The 19,118-nt window shown below is 38.5% G+C and overlaps 1 pseudogene; it reads right to left on the minus strand.

The window, feature by feature from the left end:
* Nucleotides 1-1,286: 1,286 nt before the first annotated feature.
* On the minus strand, nt 1,287-17,739 carry LOC102287684 (bridging integrator 3-like; annotated as a pseudogene).
* Between the last annotated feature and the right edge of the window lie 1,379 nt (nt 17,740-19,118).

The raw sequence follows: 19,118 nt of genomic DNA on the forward strand, positions 1-19,118 counted from the left end.
AGGTCCATCCTGATGGGAGGTTGTGCATGTAGGGAAGGTGGAGGCAAATTGATGAGGAGATGGGCATCCTATGAATTGCTGAGCGGGAGCATATTTGGTGTTTCCCCATTGGTCCTAAGTGGGGGTTGTAGGCAAAAATGGCATGCTCTCATTTTAGTTCTAACTACTTGAGCCAACTGCTGCAAAGGTGTAGTTTGTCTTTCTGAACTGAACCCCTCCTTTGTTGTCTTCAGTCAACTCCATACAGGACGCAGTGCCCCAGAGCAGGTACATTAGCTTCTGGTGGGAAACCCTGGGAACCCAGTTCCATGTCTGCTGTCATCCACAGCTGCACTAACCAAATGCATCTTTCATTGAACGTCCTCAGACAGTTCTTCCTGGCAGCTGTGAGGTGTCTAGACTTTATCCCAAAAGACCATGGCTGCCTGTTCCTTGTGCCTTTTCCCTGAAGATCAGCCTCAGGACACTGCCTTCTCTTTCTGGCCCAGCCTAAAGCCAGCACAAAACCTACTCTTCTTACTCTGAGGCTGTGAATCCATCCAAGATATTTTGCATGGTAGGATACTTCCATGAGGTGAATCCCAGTTACCCAGGGAAACTACAAGACTTGGGGCACTTTCTAACACTTAACTAAGGGCATGGGAGTGAGCTAAGCCAGCCTTTGTCATGTTAGGAGGTTGGAGGGAAGAGCTTCTTAAAGCTGGAGGACCACAGCTCTGAGAAGGAAGACTGAATTCCCAGATACATACATTCTTGGAGAATAGAACTCTCCCAGTGGGGAAAAAGAATCTGAAGTGGAAAGGAGGCAAGGATAGGTGGACTTCCAGGATGGTTCTTTTGGAGGCAAATGTCATCTCAACCACTCAAGTGAGATGACAATGCCCATGCCCTCTGAAAGCTAGAAGCTTGCTCTGGCTCTAGGCCAGGATGTACTCTGGACAGTTTGGAAATAAGAAAACCCTTGGAGGTTTGCTATACTGTTTATCTATGTCTCCTGGATCTTGCTATTGGGTGGGGAGAGAGCAGCCTGCTTGAGTTTCCTGGTGCCAAATTTTTGTTCCAAAGGGCTGGTGAGGCAGAGTAGAAGCCACTTCTGTTTCCAACCTGGCAGATGGGTTGGAGGGCCAAGGGCAGGGCCTTCCACTGTGCTGACATCTGAGCCTAAACTTGAAAAGGTCAAAAGCTCAAGAGACTGACTTGTATCTCAGGACTCTTCTGAGGGGAACAGGGATTTAGTCATCAGCCACAACAGAGACAGAGTGCAACTGGATTCCCTCAGTTTGGTCTCAGTCTCCCACTCCTGCTGCCCAAACTTCATCCAGGTGGCCAGGCTGGTCAAGATGTTAGGTCAAGTCTCCAAAGGTCTTATGCATTTCCTGGTCTGCTCTTGGATCAGGGACTCAAAGCTGGGCTAGAAGGAGTGTAATCAGCTGTTTTAGAACCTCAGTAGCTCATCCAGGAGCTGTTTGATCTTGGTTTCAAGGTCATCCCATGCAAGCTGAAGCTCTTCTGGGGCCTGGTGGAGTTTGGGGAGCACTGATCTTGTCTTCTCCTTTGGCTGATACTTCTCCATCTTGTCCTGAAGTCACCTATAGTCCTACTCTATAGGAAGGCTGCTTCCCACCACCATGTTGAGGTTCTGGGAGACACTGTCAAACTTTTTCAGGGGTCAACCATGGTCTTTTGGATCTGATTAAACTTTCCCTGGCTAAAGGGATCCATCCACTTCATGACCATGTCCAGGATGGCCATCACATTCATAAAGTCCTGGTCTTACTGGAGAGGGGATTAGAGAGTAAGTCTAAGGACACCTCCACAGCCAATTTGATAGCCAAGTCAGCACTGGGGCTTCTCTTCATGTCCTTTTGCAGCCTCCTGGTCTGCTCTTCCAGTTGCTGGAATTTTCCATACAATGTTTCAAAGTCTCTCTCCACTGCTGGCCAGTCTTGGAAGGAATTCACTTCAGAGTCATAAACATGGCCCTGCTGTCAGGGCCCTCAGCTGCAATTCAGTCCTCCTTTTATTTTCAAGGAGACTTGCTTTACTTAGAATGAAAAAGTCTGCTAGGGATAAAGTCAACACAAACATATGTATGGTACACAAATATATGTATGGAATATTGCATATACAAAGAAAGCTTGTAGGGGGTTGTATCAATGCAAAAATAAGAAGTTAGGAGCAAGGAAAAATTTTGCCCTACAAGTTTCAGAAGGAGCATGGCTCTGCCAGTGATGGATTTCAAGCTTCTGGCCTTCAGAACTGTGACACAATAAACTTCAGTGGTTTTGCTGCTGCTGCTGCTGCTGCTAAGTCACTTCAGTCATGTCTGACTCTGTGTGACCCCATAGACGGCAGCCCACCACGCTCCCCTGTCCCTGGGATTCTTCAGGCAAGAACACTGGAGTGGGTTACCATTTCCTTCTCCAATGCATGAAAGTGAAAAGGGAAAGTGAAGTCGCTCAGTCATGTCCGACTCTTAGTAACCCCATGGACTGCAGCCTACCAGGCTCCTCCGTCCATGGGTTTTAAGCCACCTAATTTGTGGTAGTTTGTGATGGCAGCACTGGAAATGAATATATATTTTCTACACAAATGATTGCCTAGTATGCTATAGCTTATCTCAAAAGGATGTTCCTCTCTGTTGCTGGAGGTGCTCAAATACAAGTAGGAAGACTACTCAGTGGTGATGTTGTTGAGGAATTTAAATTATCACTTTAAGAGCCCCACCTAGCCCAGATTCTATGATCTTAAGACATGAAGAGCTTCAGTTCAACTCAGTCACTCAGTCATGTCTGACTCTTTGTGACCCCATGGACTGCAGCACACCAACCATCTCATCCTCTGTCATCCCCTTCTCCTCCTGCCTTCAATCCTTCTCAGGATCAGGGTCTTTCCCAATGAGTCAGTTCTTCGCATCAGGTGGCCAAAGTACTGGAGTTTCAGCTTTAGCATCATTCCTTCCAAAGAACACCCAGGACTGATCTCCTTTAGAATGGACTGGTTAGATCTCCTTACAGTCCAAGGGACTCTCAAGAGTCTTCTCCAACACCACAGTTCAAAAGCATCAATTCTTTGGTGCTCAGCTTTCCTTATGGTCCAATTCTCACATCCATACAAGACTACTGGAAAAACCATGGCTTTGACTAGACAGATCTTTGTTGGCAAAGTAATGTCTCTGCTCTTTAGTATGCTGTCTAGTTTGGTCACAGCTTTTCTTCCAAAGAGCAAGAGTCTTTTAATTTCATGACTGTGGTCACCATCTGCAGTGATTTTGGGGACCAAGAAAATAGTCTGTCACTGTTTCCGTTGTTTCCCCATCTATTTGCCATGAAGTGATGGGACCAGATGTCATGATCTTCATTTTTTGAATGTTGATGTTTTAAGCCAGCTTTTTCACTCTCCTCTTCACTTTCATCAAGAGGCTCTTTAAATCCTCTTTGCTTAGAGGATGATCTTGGAGCTTGGAGAGGAATGATTCTGGGATTACATTACAACATTTGAAGGTTTACCCTGATGAGTGTTGCTAGTACAGTTAGATTTTTCTATATTTGTTTGCCCAGTCTTATAAGCTACAGCCATCAATTAGAGAAAAAGACTTTAAAGTGCTGTTCAGGTCTTTCTTAATGATTTATCCACTTTCAAACAGTGTTCATCCTCCAGGTGCATTGTGGATTTAATTGCTTTGTCTATATCTTGCCATTTTTCAGATCTAGGAGTGAAAATGTGTGTTTCAGATGTGAAATACTGCCTTGAACTAAGAAAGCAGGAGTGATTTAAGACACCCAAGCCCCTCACCACAGCCCTCAAAGTCTTTACTTTCTCTTGGAATTTCAGTATAGATACCTATGACTGTGAAAACTACCAAAGCTAAAAATAAAACAAATTGTATCAGTTTCAAAGATCTCCTATCTACGCTCCTTGCTGGAGACAGGAATCCCTCCCCTTTTGTTGTTAAAGAGTCTCAGTATCTTTCTTGAGATTATCCCCTACTATTGGATATTGATTTATCATTTTCATAAAATTGCAAATGGGAGCCCACTGCCCAAGACCAGTCATAAATTATGAAAATGTGTTCAGCTCCTCAGTAGGGACTGATCTTATGGGGAGAATTTCCCAGAACTAAATTTAACTGCTTTGCATAGGTTTGCAAGGAGGTTTGATGTCCCTGGCCCTCTGATGAGGAAGGAAAAATAGAAAAGGACTAACATTTGTTAACAACCTACTAGGGACCAAATTCTTTATATGGTACTTAATTTAATGCTTTTAACACAATGAAGCATAATCATCGTCTGCTTTGATAGAAGAAAAAATAGGGGCACAGAGCAATAGAAGACTTTCCCCAGGCTAGTGAAGGAACAGAGCCAGATTCAAACCTAACTTTGCCTCTGAAATTAAACCTCTTTTCACGTATTGCATTGCCTTTCTAAAGTGGAACAGTAATATCTCAGCTAGGGTAGATGGGGTGGTTTTTATTAACATCAACCTAAACCTTGTGTTCTTCAAGTTCTGATTGATTTGCTCCAAGGAGCCATTAAGAAAGGACACTGATCAGGGGCTATAAATTAACACCTTCTTCATACACAACTCTAAGCAGCTATTTAAAACCGGGGTAATATCTTCTTTAAAAAAAAAATTATCAGTTGTCTGGGTATTTATGCTCTATCACTCTTGATTTTTCATCCTTGACTCCATTAATAGAATTTTCCTTAATTCCTTTTCTCTTTTTATGGCTTTGCAAGGGGCTAATTTTCAGGCAAAACTGCTAATTTTACAGTTGCTTTCTGCTTCGTCAGCATGAGCCTGAATGAGGAGTTATTAATAGAAGAATAGGAGTCCCTTTTCATCCTTTTGCTCTTGACTGTTGTAGGAGGTGGGACAAAATCCATTATTTAATAACATTTGTTCTTCTTGAAAGGTCATCATTCCAGCCTTTCAGCTTCCACTAAAGCATAGCAGTATCAGCAGCCACTTTCTCTTCCTGAAATGCTTCTGGAATTCCTCCAGGTTATACGGTTGGCATAAAACTGTCTTTGAGATCCACCTTGGGAGTGGGGTCCAGCTGGGAAATTCTCTTGGTATTTCTGTGCATTTTCCAAATAGTAATTTCTAGCCACAATTATTTTCAAGTGTTCCAGTCACCTATATTCCTAGAAAGGATGCTGAATTGGGGATATATCAGTTGAAAATTGTACTTGGTTGCTCATAGCAGATAATAGAGATAATAGTAGCATAAACAAGAAGAATTTATTTTTCACATAAAATATATTTTTAAAACAGGCATTTAGAATTGGTATGGTGACCTCACAATGCCATCAGGATCCCAGGGTCCTTATGTCTCTCAATTTTATTGTCACTACCATGTCACTTCCATGCCCATGGTCTAAGCCACTAGATTCATGACTCTAAATATATAAGTCTAATCAGTAATCAAAACATGTAGTAAAGGGCACTTTTGGGAATTTCCCAGAAGCCCTCACAGGAGATTCCATTTATATCCTCAAACTGTATGGAAGACTGGGAATTACACATAGTTTTCATCTGGGCACATTGTTCTCTCCATAGTATCTAGGGTTATCTTACTAAGATAGGGTAGGACAATATTACAGGGGCAACTAGGTTAGGACAATATTACAGAGGCACATAGTATGTTTGCTACATAAAACAAAAAGAATGACTAAATAAAATTGAGTCAATAAGCTCTTACTAAGCACCTATTTCATGTCTGGAAATGAAATAGAAAGATTAAATTAATTCCTTTAAGGAACAAAAGCTTAAATACCTTACATACACAAACCTCTTGCCTTCTTAGCCTAGAATGCTTTTTCCTTCCTTACTCACCTGGAAAACTTATTTTAATTATTCAAGTCTGTTCTCCAATATCACCTGCTGTCTGATGCTTCCTTGGAAGATTCTTCCCAAGAATTTATCAATTGCCAGTTGCTCAGCTCTGTCCCTACAGCACTTTATCCTTAGCTCTACTTCGTCACTTGATTCCTCAGAGGCAGTATGCTGAAGTGAGGATAACATGAGAACTAGAAAATGCTGACTTCAACTCCCAGGTCTGTCACTTACTAGCATTAAGACAGATGCTTTTGCCCTTTGAGCCACAGTTTTCCTGCTGCAGAAGAGAGAATGCTCAATTTCACCTCAGGGGCTTTTCTGAAGATTTAATGAGATAATAAGTGCAAAGCATGGCTGCAGGCAGTCCTTAAAATACGCTAGTTTATTTTAGTATATTATATTATATGACTGTTAATGATTTACACAAACGATAAATAAACTTCTATCTTATTCAAGCCACTGTTATTTTGTGAATTTTTTTAATCACGATCAAAAGAAGCTTAACATCTCCATTAATAAAGTCTTTGGAGATATATTACTTACATATGTTTCCTTAAAAACTCACTTAAGGATATACTTCATCCAAAGGAGAAAGATGTAAGAAGTCAATAGTTGAGAGTAAAGTTCAATATGAAAAGCCTGGCCATGAATACTAACCCATGCAACCTACAATTAAATCTAAGTAATTACAGTTACAATTGCAAAATTGTATCTTGAAAATTAAAATATATAAATATGCAAATGACAAGAAATAAGCCATAATAGAAAGGTATAAAATGTCCAGGTTATAAAAATAAATTATTTCTATATATAATATACATATTTATAAATAAATATATATTTTTATATATATCTTTATAAATAAATATATATATTATATCTTTATCAATATATATAAATTATATTTATAATATATATTTATATTATATATAAATATATATTATACATAAATATAATTATAATATAAATATATAATTTAAAATTTTATACATGGATGGAGGAGCCTGGTATGCCACAATCCATGGGGTCACAAGAGTGAAACATGACTGAGCGACTTCACGTTCACTTTTCACTTTCATGCATTGGAGAAGGAAATGGCAACCGACTCCAGTGTTCTTGCCTGGAGAATCCCAGGGACAGAGGAGCCTGGTGGGCTGCCGTCTACAGGGTCGCACAGAGTCGGACACGACTGAAGCGACTTAGCAGCAGCATATATATATATATATATATATATATATATGTATATAGTAAAAGAGCAGAAGTTGATGAAAATGAAACTATATTTTTTTGTAGTGGAGACAATAAAGAGAATTCTGTTGTTGAGGATGCTGTATTATTAAATGTAAGTCTTATCAAGTTACTTAAAACTATAAACATAGCTAAGAATGGAGCTAAAAGCAAACCAGACACCTTTCAAATCTCGAGATTTGATAAAAAGAACAAAGACAAAATCCTCAAACTATAGCTAAATATACTTTAAAAAAGAAAGAAAAAGCAAAGATATACTTTTAAAAATAGCAGAAAATGTAAAAGTCAGAATAAGACCATAGTAGCTTTGTTAAAGCAATAATTAGTAATTACAATAAAACTGATCATTAAAATCCTTTTTAAATGTTTAGATAAATCAAAATAAGAACCGATATGCATGAAACAAAACATCCTCAAAAGGCTGATAAAAAAAGGATGATGCAGAGAAGCCAGACAATTTAAAAAAAGAAATATATTCTTATTATTATTATCATATAGACTTCAAATAAACTGAAGCTTACTAAAAATACAACACATAATGAGGCTGTGACTGTAATAACTTTTGAAGTATTAGAACCAAAGTGTCTGAAGAAAGATTCATGCAATTACAAGCTAAATAGTGAAAAGTTTGTCAGGCATAGAGCACTCAATGCAGTAAGTAATTTGAAATAATAAGTAGATATAAGCAAAGCTATATATATACATATATATGTGTATATATATATATATTTATTTATATACAGAGAGAGTGCCTGTGCTAAATCAAACCTTATCATCAGAAAATGATCATAGAGGACCCATAGAATAGTTTTAATAATCATTATACATTAGAAAATTTTTAAAAACTCAGTGAAATTTAGAAAATAAAATTATCACATACTATATTTTCTGGCATTCATCTCACATGTTAGTAAAGTAATGCTCAAAATTCTCCAAGCCAGGCTTCAGCAATACGTGAACTGTGAAATTCCAAATGTTCAAGCCGGATGGAACAACAGACTGGTTCCAAATAGGAACAGGAGTACAACAAGGCTGTATATTGTCACCCTGCTTATTTAACTTATATGTAGAGTACATCATGAGAAACACTGGGCTGGAAGAAGTACAAGCTGGAATCAAGATTGCTAGGAGAAATATCAATAACCTCAGATATGCAGATGACACCACCCTTATGGCAGAAAGTGAGGAAGAACTAAAGAGCCTCTTGATGAAAGTGAAAAAGGACAGTGAAAAAGTTGGCTTAAAGCTCAACATTCAGAAAACAAAGATCATGGCATCTGGTCCCATCACTTCATGGCAAATAAATCGGGAAACTGTGAAAACAGTGGCTGACTTTATTTTTCTGGGGCTCCAAGATTGCAGCAGATGGTGATTGCAGCCATGAAATTAAAAGATGCTTACTCCTTGGAAGGAAAGTTATGACCAGCCTAGACAGCATATTGAAAAGCAGAGACATTACTTTGTCAACAAAGGTCCGTCTAGTCAAGGCTATGGTTTTTCCAGGAGTCATGTATGGATGTGAGAGTTGGACTATAAAGAAAGCTGAGCACTGAAGAATTGATGCTTTTGAACTGTGGTGTTGGAGAAGACTTTTGAGAGTCCCTTGGACTGCAAGGAGATCCAACCAGTACATCCTAATGGAAATCAGTCCTGAATATTCATTGGAAGGACTGATGCTGAAGCTGAAACTTCAATACTTTGGCCATCTGATGTGAAGAGCTGACTCATTTGAAAAGACCTTGATGCTGGGGTCTTTTGATTGAGGGCAGGAGGAGAAGGGGATGACAGAGGATGAGATGGCTGGATGGCATCACCGACTTGATGGACGTGAGTCTGAATGAACTCTGGGATTGGTGATGGACAGGGAGGCCTGGCGTGCTGCGGTTCATGGGGTCACAAAGAGTCGGACACGACTGAGTGACTGAACTGAACTGAACTGATATTTTCCTGCAGAGGTGCAATAATACTAAAAATTAATAACAAAAAGACATGTAAAATTCATTTATAAAGGCAGACATGGTCTCTTAACTTGTATGCCAAAAACGAAGATATCTAGAAAGTATCAATACTTAGAATTATCTGTCATAATCACAAAATGAGAACACTAATATCAAAATATATTAATTTTGCCAAAGATGTACTAAGAAGAAAATTCACAAAATTTAATTTAAATATATTAAATATATACCTAAATAAGACTTTTAAAATAAACAGTATAATTCCTAAATAAATTCAAGAGGAGTTCTCTTGAAGAAATAAATGAAATAAATCAACCATCAGTTGTTGTAAGAAAAAATAAATGGAAGAAAACAAAACATATAAATTTAGAAATGAAACAGAGATGAATGTCTAAAAGTTACAGGGGAAATTACTATAAATAATGTTTGTATAATCTGCTGTAATAAGTTTTGAAATTCTGGATGAAAGTGATTGTTTTCTATGTTTATAAGTAGATTCAAGAAACAAAATGTGTGATTCTGTTCTGCAAATATAGCACACTGGAAATACAATCAATTATCTCACTGTAAAACACCTACAAATAAGAACAAAAATTTTTAAAGGTATTTGTGAATGTAGAACTGAGATTACAAGACCATAAGCAAAATTCTTAATGATGAGATATGAAAGTATACAAGCATGAATTTAGAAAGGAAAGCAAACACTTTAAAAAGTAACTCTCCTTTGTATATTTATAGACCCAAATATTTATTACAACCTACTGTCTGTCCATGGGCTGCCCAGGTGGTTCAGTGGTAAAGAATCTGCCTGCCAATGCAGATCAAGACTTGGGTTTTGATCAGTGGGTCAGGAACAACTCCTGAAGAAGGAAATGGCACTCACTTCTGGATTCTTGGGAAATCTCATGGACAGAGAAGCCTGGCAGGCTATAGTCCATGGAGGCACAAAGAGTCAGGCACAACTCAGCAACTAAACAACAACACAACAACAGCAGCACTATCTGTCCAGAGTGACATTATGAGACCTAGGGCCAGTACAAGGTGGAAAATAAAAATAAAGACACTGCAAGTATCTGAGATTCCTAGATCATTATATTATTAATAAAAATGTGAAATTTAAAAAAGGGAGTAAAGAAAACATCCCACATGGAAAATCAATTATTTTAGCATTGGAGAAAAAAATATTTCCCATATGAATTGCTGCCTGTATCAACAGTATCATCAGTTCTGAAGCCACAACCAGTTTCCCTGGTGGCTCAGATGGTAAAGAATCTGCCTACAAGGCAGGAAACCTGGGCTCGATCCTTTGGTTAGGAAGATCCCCTGGAAAAGGCAATGGCAACCCACTCCAGTATTCTTTCCTAGAGAAGTCCATGGACAGAGGAGTCTGGTGGGCTACAGTCCATAGGATTGCAAAGAGTCAGGCATGACTGAGCTACTGATACTTTATATCTATCGGCTGCCAAGATGCCTGTGCTAAAAGCTCAAAATTCTCCAAGTCAGGCTTCAGCAATACGTGAACCGTGAACTTCCTGATGTTCAAGCTGGTTTTAGAAAGGGCAGAGGAACCAGAGATCAAAGTGCCAACATCTGCTGGATCATGGAAAAAGCAAGAGAGTTCCAGAAAAACATCTATTTCTGCTTTATTGACTATGCCAAAGCCTTTGACCGTGTGGATCACAATAAACTGTGGAAAATTCTTAAAGAGATGGAAATACCAGACCACCTGACCTGCCTCTTGAGAAACCTATAGGCAGGTCAGGAAGCAACAGTTAGAACTGGACATGGAACAACAGTCTGGTTCCAAAAAGGAAAAGGAGTACACCAAGGCTGTATATTGTCACCCTGCTTATTTAACTTCTATGCAGAGTACATCATGAGAAACGCTAGGCTGGAAGAAGCACAGCTGGAATCAAGATTGCTGGGAGAAATATCAATAACCTCAGATATGAAGATGACACCACACTTATGGCAGAAAGTGAAGAAGAAATAAAATCCTCTTGATGAAAGTGAAAGTGGAGAGTGAAAAACTTGGCTTAAAACTCAACATTCAGAAAACGAAGATCATGGCATCTCGTCCCATCACTTGATGAGAAATAGATGGGGAAACAGTGGAAACAGTGTCAGACTTTATTTTGGGGGCTCCAAAATCACTGCAGATGGTGACTGCAGCCATGAAATTAAAAGATGCTTACTCCTTGGAAAGAAAAGTTATGACCAACCTAGATAGCATATTGAAAAGCAGAGACATTACTTTGCCAACAAAGGTTCGTCTAGTCAAGGCTATGGTTTTTCCTGTGGTCGTGTATGGATGTGAGAGTTGGATTGTGAAGAAGGCTGAGCACCGAAGAATTGATGCTTTTGAGCTGTGGTGTTGGACAAGACTCTTGAGAGTCCCTTGGACTGCAAGGAGATCCAACCAGTCCATTCTGAAGGAGATCAGCCCTGGGATTTCTTTGGAAGGAATGATGCTAAAGCTGAAACTCCAGTACTTTAGCCACCTCATGTGAAGAGTTGACTCCTTGGAAAAGACTCTGATGCTGGAAGGGATTGGGGGCAGGAGGAGAAGGGGATGAAAGAGGATGAGATGGCTGGATGGCATCACTGACTCGATGGACGTGAGTCTGAGTGAACTCCGGGAGTTGGTGATGGACAGGGAGGCCTGGCATGCTGCGATTCATGGGGTCACAAAGGGTCAGACAGTACTGAGTGACTGAACTGAACTGAACTGAAAAGTGGAAAATCTCAGTCCACGAGATACATGGTGATATATATATATATACTGTGCTACTAAAAGGACAGAGGAGCCTGGGTGGCTACAGTCCACGGGATCACAAAGAGTCAGACAGGACTAAGTGAGTAACTTTCTTTTCTTTCTACAGCCACAACCTAACTATTAAAAATGAATCAGAAGGCTGATAAAGAGTCAAAAAGAAATTCTAAATGTTGCGGCAGTTTAGTCACTAAGTCAAGTCTGACTCTTGTGACCTCATAGACTATAGCCTGCCAGGCTCCTCTGTCCATGGGATTCCAGGCAAGAATACTGGAGTGGGTTTCCAAATGTTGGGTAAATAATAATTGAAATTTAAAATGTAAACAATACATTAGGAATCAGGTAAGATAACAAAAGAATGAATGAATGAAAGAAGCACCTAATGAAATTACCCACCATGCAATACAAACTGAGATATAGACAATGTAAAAGAGTTTATGAAATCTGGAGAAAAATAAAGAGGTCAAATATATTTCAAATTATAGTTTTCTCAAAATATGATTTAAAAATTGGAGGAGAGAAAATATTTGAAGAGATAATCACTAAGAATTCTTTTCAACCTGATGATAGCAGACCAATGAATCCCATGCTGGATAAATACATTTACACTTATGCATCTCATAGTAATACAAAAATGTTACTAAAGAGGAAGACAAGTTATTTTTTAGAGTATAGTTGATTTACAATCTTGTGTTAGTTTCTGCTATACAGCAAAGTGAATAAGTCTTAAAAGCAAATAAAGAATTAACTTACCTTCAAGGGAACAGTGATTAGACTGACAATTAGCTTCTCAAAAACCATAACAGGAGCTAAAAATCATGACAATAAAATGTAGTATCAAAAGCTAAGAGAAAATAACTGAAAACTTAAAGATTAGTACGCCCAGTGAAACTATTTTACAAGATCAATGGTAAATAGCTTTCAGGTAAATAAAAGTGAGTAGGTTACTACCAACAGATACTTAATAAAGAGTCCTATAAAGATGTATTTCAGGGAAGATAAATAAAAGACCAGTTTCACTAAGAAAGTTGTAGATAGAAGGGATAGTGAGCAAATAACATGACTAACATGTGGGAAATAAAAGCAAATATAGCCTATACAAAGCATAAATAATCATTTTCAACTTGTGGATTTAAAATAAGACTAGTTGAAACTAAAACATTATAAAAGACACAATGCAAGCCAAGAAGTAAACTGTTAGAATTAGTATATTTTAAGATGTTTATATCATTCAGGAGCAGGATAGAGGCATTAATATAATTCAAACTTTCTTAAGCATAAACATTTAAACTTCAAGATTGACCACAAAAATAATATAAACTAAGTATATCACTTCAAAATCAGGAGAAAAATGGTATGAGATTTTTAAAAAAGTCTGTCCAAAAGAAAGCAGGAAAAAGAATGAAATTACATAGAAATAAAATAAGAAGCACAAAATGCTAAAAATGAAAATACATCAGTAACTACAATAACTATGAACGAATTAAAATCTCTAAGTAAAAGCAAAATTTGTCAGATTGGATTTTTTTTAAATGCCAATACTTTTTATTTATGAGTGATAGAAACATAAGGACACTGAAAAGTTGAAATGGAAAGAATGCGATTTCTTAGGAAAACACTATCCAAAAGAAATTCACATCAATTACGTCAAAGTTAAATAAAACTGTGAAAATCCAAAGCATTCTTTAAAACAGAAAATTATGCAATGTTGGAAAGATAGTCTCTTCAACAAATGATGCTGGGAAAACTGGACAACTACATGTAAAAAAAAAATGAAGTTAGATTATTCTTTGACATCATATACAAAAATAACCTCAATATGGGAAAAGACCTAAATGTGAGACCTTTAAAACTAGGAAAATATAAGCAGAACACTCTCTGACATAAATCACAGCAATATCTGTTTCAGCTCATCTCCCAGAATAATGGAAATAAAAGCAAAAATAAAAAAATGGGACCTACTTAAACTCAAAAGCTTTTGCGTAGCAAAGGAAGCAATAAATAAAACTAAAAGACAACCCACAGATTCGGAGAAAATATTTGTAAATGATGTGACTGACAAGGGATTAGTCTCCAAAACTGACAAATAACTTATGAGGCTTAATAGCATAAAGCAAACAACCCAATCAAAAAATGGGCAGACCTAAATAGACATTTTTTCAAAGACTACAGATAGCCAAGAGACACATGAAAAGATGTTCAACATGACTAATTATTGGAGAAATCCAAATCAAACCTACAATGAGATACCGCCTCACACCAGGCAGAATGGCTATCATCAAAAAATCCACAAACAATAAATGCTGGAGAGGGTGTGTAGAGAAGGAAACCCTCCTACACTGTTGGTGTCAATATAAATTAGTTCAGCCACTATGGAGAACAGCATGGATGCTCCTTACAAAATTAAAAACAGAGCTACCAGTTGACCCTGCAGTCTCACTCCTGGGCGTATATCTGGAGGAAAACATGATTTAAAAGGATATGTGCATCCCATTGTTCATTGAAACACTATTTACAATAGCCCAGACATGGAAGCAATCTAAATGTCCATTGACAGAGGAATGGATAACGATGTGGCACATATATACAATGGAATATTAGTCAGCCATCAAAAAGAATGAAATAATGCCATTTTCTGCAACATGGATGCACTGAAAGAGTGTCATACTGAGTGAAGTAAGTCAGAGGAGAAAGAGCAATATCAAATGGCATCCCTTATATGTGATTCTTAAAAAAAAAAAAAAAAAAGTGATACAAATGAACTTACAAAACAGAAAGAGGCTTACAGACTTAAAGAACAAACTTATGGTTGCCAGGGGGGAAGAATAGGGGGAATGGATAGTTAGAGACTTTGGGGTGGACATCTACACACTGATATATTTTAAAAGGATAACCAACAAGGACCTACGGCACAACACGTGGAACTCTGCTCAATGTTTTGTGGGGGCCTGGATGGGAGGAGAGTTTGGAAGAGAATGGACACATGTATGGCTGAGTCCCTTTGCTGTTCACATGAAATTATCATAATATTGTTAATAGGATATACCCCAGTACAAAATTAAAAGTATTAAAAAAAAAAAAGAAAAGGTTACTACAAAACAGTAAAAGTTTTAATTCCCTGGTAATTTTAGTGATTCTATATCTATGTGTTTAAGATAACCTCAGGATAATATAAAGCATAAAATAAGGTGAGATTTCAGATGAAAACAGGTAAACATATGATGTTAGAATATTATGTAACACAATTATCTGTGAAAAATTAAGCACTGAGGTCAACAAGATCTAGAAAATTGGAACACAATTAACAAAGTTGATCTAATGAATATCTATCTGTCTTGCATCAATGTCAGAGAATACACATCCTATTTAAACACATCTATACTCTTTATGCGGAGAAGGCAATGGCACCCCACTCCAATACTCTTGCCTGGAAAATCCCATGGATGGAGCAGCCTGGTAGCCTGCAGTCCATGGGGTCTCTAAGAGTCGGACACGACTGAGCAACTTCACTTTCACTTTTCACTTTCATGCATTGGAGAAGGAAATGGCAATCCACTCCAGTGTTCTTGCCTGGAGAATCCCAGGGACGGGGGAGCCTGGTGGACTGCCATCTATGGGGTCGCACAGAGTCGGCCACAACTGAAGTGACTTAGCAGCAGCAGACTTTATGAAAAACTGTCCTAGGCCATAAAGCAATCTTAACCACTTTCAAAGAACTGTCATCATACTGACCATATTCTCTGACTGTAATGTAACTAATGCAGTGAAAATTACTCACAAAAATATAATTAAATATAAAATAAGAATGCTTTAAGTTTACTTTTAATATCAACCCTAGTTAAATAAAATTTTCTACCTACTCTTCATCATCCTCACAACAGAATTGACTGGAGAAAACCCAAACCCTGCTGATTGGTTTTGTTTTAAATTCATGATCATTAAACTCAAGCAGAACTTTAGGACTGCTTGATAATCATGTTAATTTCATTCATCTTCCTACTCTCTTATGTGACTATTCTACATCTTTTTCTCTTTCCCCAAACCATGACACCTGCTCCCATACTTCCTCTAAGCATGTAAAAAGTCTGGTAAACTGGAAAGTTAAACAGTTGTTACAGACAGATCTGCCTTTGATATAATTTCTGTACTATATTTTTTATTGTAGGAATTTATTTTTATTGAGGAAATATATAAATAACATAAAATGTACCATTTTAACAATTTGTACAAACTTAACATAAAGTATACAGTTTAGTGGCATTAAGTATATTCACAATGTTGTGTGACCATTACCACTATCTAGTTCCACAACTTTTTCTTCACCATAAATGGAAACCCTGTATCTGTTAGCAATCACTTTCAATTTCCCACTTGAAGCTCTTTGCAACTACTAACCCCTCTCTGTCCCTACAGATTTGCCTATTCTGAAGATTTTATGTAAACAGAATCATACAATTTGTGTTCTTTCAATACTTCGCATCTTCTTTCGCTAAGCTTCATGTTTTTAACATTCACAGACATTGTATCATGAGTCAGTAGTTCATTCCTTTATATGGCTGAATAATATTCCATTGTATGGACAGTCCACATTTCATTTGTCCATTCACCAGCTGATGAACATTTGGATTGCTTCTACCTTTTGGCTATTGCTGAATCGTGCTGATAGGAAATCATTTTAGATGCATCCAAATCTGTTTGGCAAATATTGAAGAAAGCGACAGTAACTCCACTTGTTTTCCAAGTGCCCTAGACCCCGCTCCTTGGCACAGGCTGCCAGCTCCACTCCCACACTGCCGTCACTTTCAGTTTCATCTTCTCCCAGTCCCTCTTCTTTTACCCAATATAAACCAGCTACTCACCTTGCCAGCCTATCTCAGGCTCTTGCTTGTTTCCTTCTTTCATCATATTTATCACAATTTATGATGTGGTTGTCAACTGTGTTTAATGTCTGTCTCCTCTACTCTCTAAGGAAAGTCAACTCCTTAAGGATAAGAGACCCTATCTACTTGTTCACCAAGGAGTTGTTCTAATGGCACTGCCTGCCACATAGCTCAGGTTTAAATAACACCTAGTAATGAAGATATTTAGCTAAATGAGTTTTTGAGATGTTATCAGACATTTTGCTAGGCATTATTTAAACACTTGGAGAAGGAAATGGCAACCTACCGTAGTATTCTTGCCTGGAGAATCCCGTGGACAGAGGAGCCTGGTGGGCTGCTGTCCATGGGGTCGCACGGAGTTGGACACGACTGATGCCACTTAGCAGCAGCAGCAGCATTTAAACACTGGAAATCAAATATTGTTGTTTAAACACCTTCTTGACTGGATTGGTAAATATTGTCTGGGCATTGTTAGAAGAGCTATTCTTTTTTTAATGTTTTCTACTGTGATAAAAGTCACATAATATAAAACATACTATTTTAACCATGTTTAACAGTACAATTCAGTGGCACGAAGTGAATTTACACTGTTGTGCAACTCGCACCATCATCCATCTCCCTTTTAACCTTCCTAAACTGAAACTCTGTCCCTATTAAACACTAACTCCCCATTCTCCCTCCCCTCCCACCATCTCTTAGCATCTGCCAGTGGACTTCTGCCTCTGTGAATGTGACCATTCTAGGCATCTCGCGTAAATGGAATCCAATGTCACCGTTTTGTTTAACTGGAGCAGATAATGGAAAATTTTTTCAGCCAGACCTCCTCTTCTTGGAATGTCCTTTCCCCAGATATTCATCTTCCTCACTCCCTGGATCTTTGCTTCATGGTCTCTCATTCATGAGACATACATTAACTACCCTACTTCAAATTGTGATCTGGAGGGCCACTTTTCTTGCATGTCTTACCTTCTTTTTTGGACTTATTTTTCTCCTCAATGCTTATCACCACCTGGCAAATCATCTTATTTATTGCCTGCATCTCCCTACTAAAATGTAAGTCCAGGAGGGCAGAAATTTTCCTGTTTCATTCACTGCTATAATAGTATCCTGCACAATTACCATGCATTGGTTCAGTTTAGTTCAGTCACTCAGTCCTGTCCGACTCTTTGAGACCCCATGAATCGCAGCACGCAAGGCCTCCCTGTCCATCACCAACTCCCGGAGTTTACCCAAACTCACGTCCATCGAGTCAGTGATGCCATCCAGCCATCTCATCCTCTGTTGTCCCCTTCTCCTCCTGCCCCCAATCCCTCCCAGCATCAGGGTCTTTTCCAATGAGTCGACTCTTCTCATGAGGTTGCCAAAGTATGGGGGTTTCAGCTTTATTTTTTTTAATTTTTATTTTTTTAAATATAAATTTATTTATTTGGAGGCTACTTTACAATATTGTATTGGTTTTGCCATACATCAACATGAATCTGCCACAGGTGCACACATGTTCCCCATCCTGAACCCCGCTCCCACCACCCTCCCCATGAGTTTCAGCTTTAGTATCAGTCCTTCCAATGAACACCCAGGACTGATCTCCTTTAGAATGGACTTGTTGGATCTCCTTGCAGTCCAAGGGACTCTCAGGAGTCTTCTCCAGCACCACAGTTCAAAAGCATCAATTCTTCGGTGCTCAGCTTTCTTCACAGTCCAACTCTCACATCCGTACATGACCACTGGAAAAACCATAGCCTTGACTAGACGGACCTTTGTTGGCAAAGTAATGTCTCTGCTTTTGAATATGCTATCTAGGTTGGTCATAACTTTCCTTCCAAGGAGTAAGTGTCTTTTAATTTCATGGCTGCAATCACCATCTTCAGTGATTTTGGAGCCCCCCAAAATAAAGTCTTACACTGTTTCCACATCTATTTCCCATACCATGCATACAAGTGCTCAGTTAAAATTTGGTGAATGAATAAACAAAAAATGAATGGAAAGATTTTTTCCTAGGTATATGGGTTGACACCACTTCCAGACTTTAGATTTTTCAGTCCTATCTAGAATGTATGAGATTCTATGGATCCTGGCTTTGAGTCACTAAGTCTTAGCAGTGACCCTACTCTTGGGTTTTATTCTGGCTTCCAAGGATCAGAAGCATTATCTGCTTCCCTACCTTTTACTTAAATGTTACTCTTCTGAGCTCCATTCTCCTCCCTTTTCAAAGACATATATAGTTCCAATTCCTGCAAATCATAGTATCTAGCACAGGCTTTTTCTATCTTCTCTAAATAGGTTGACCTGGACAGTCATACTGCTGCTGCTGCTGCTAAGTTGCTTCAGTCGTGTCCGACTCTGTGCGACCCCAGAGACGGCAGCCCACCAGGCTCCCCCATCCCTGGGATTCTCCAGGCAAGAACACTGGAGTGGTTT

The sequence above is a fragment of the Bos mutus genome, chromosome 3, assembly GCF_027580195.1.
Source record: "Bos mutus isolate GX-2022 chromosome 3, NWIPB_WYAK_1.1, whole genome shotgun sequence".
NCBI lineage: Eukaryota > Metazoa > Chordata > Mammalia > Artiodactyla > Bovidae > Bos > Bos mutus.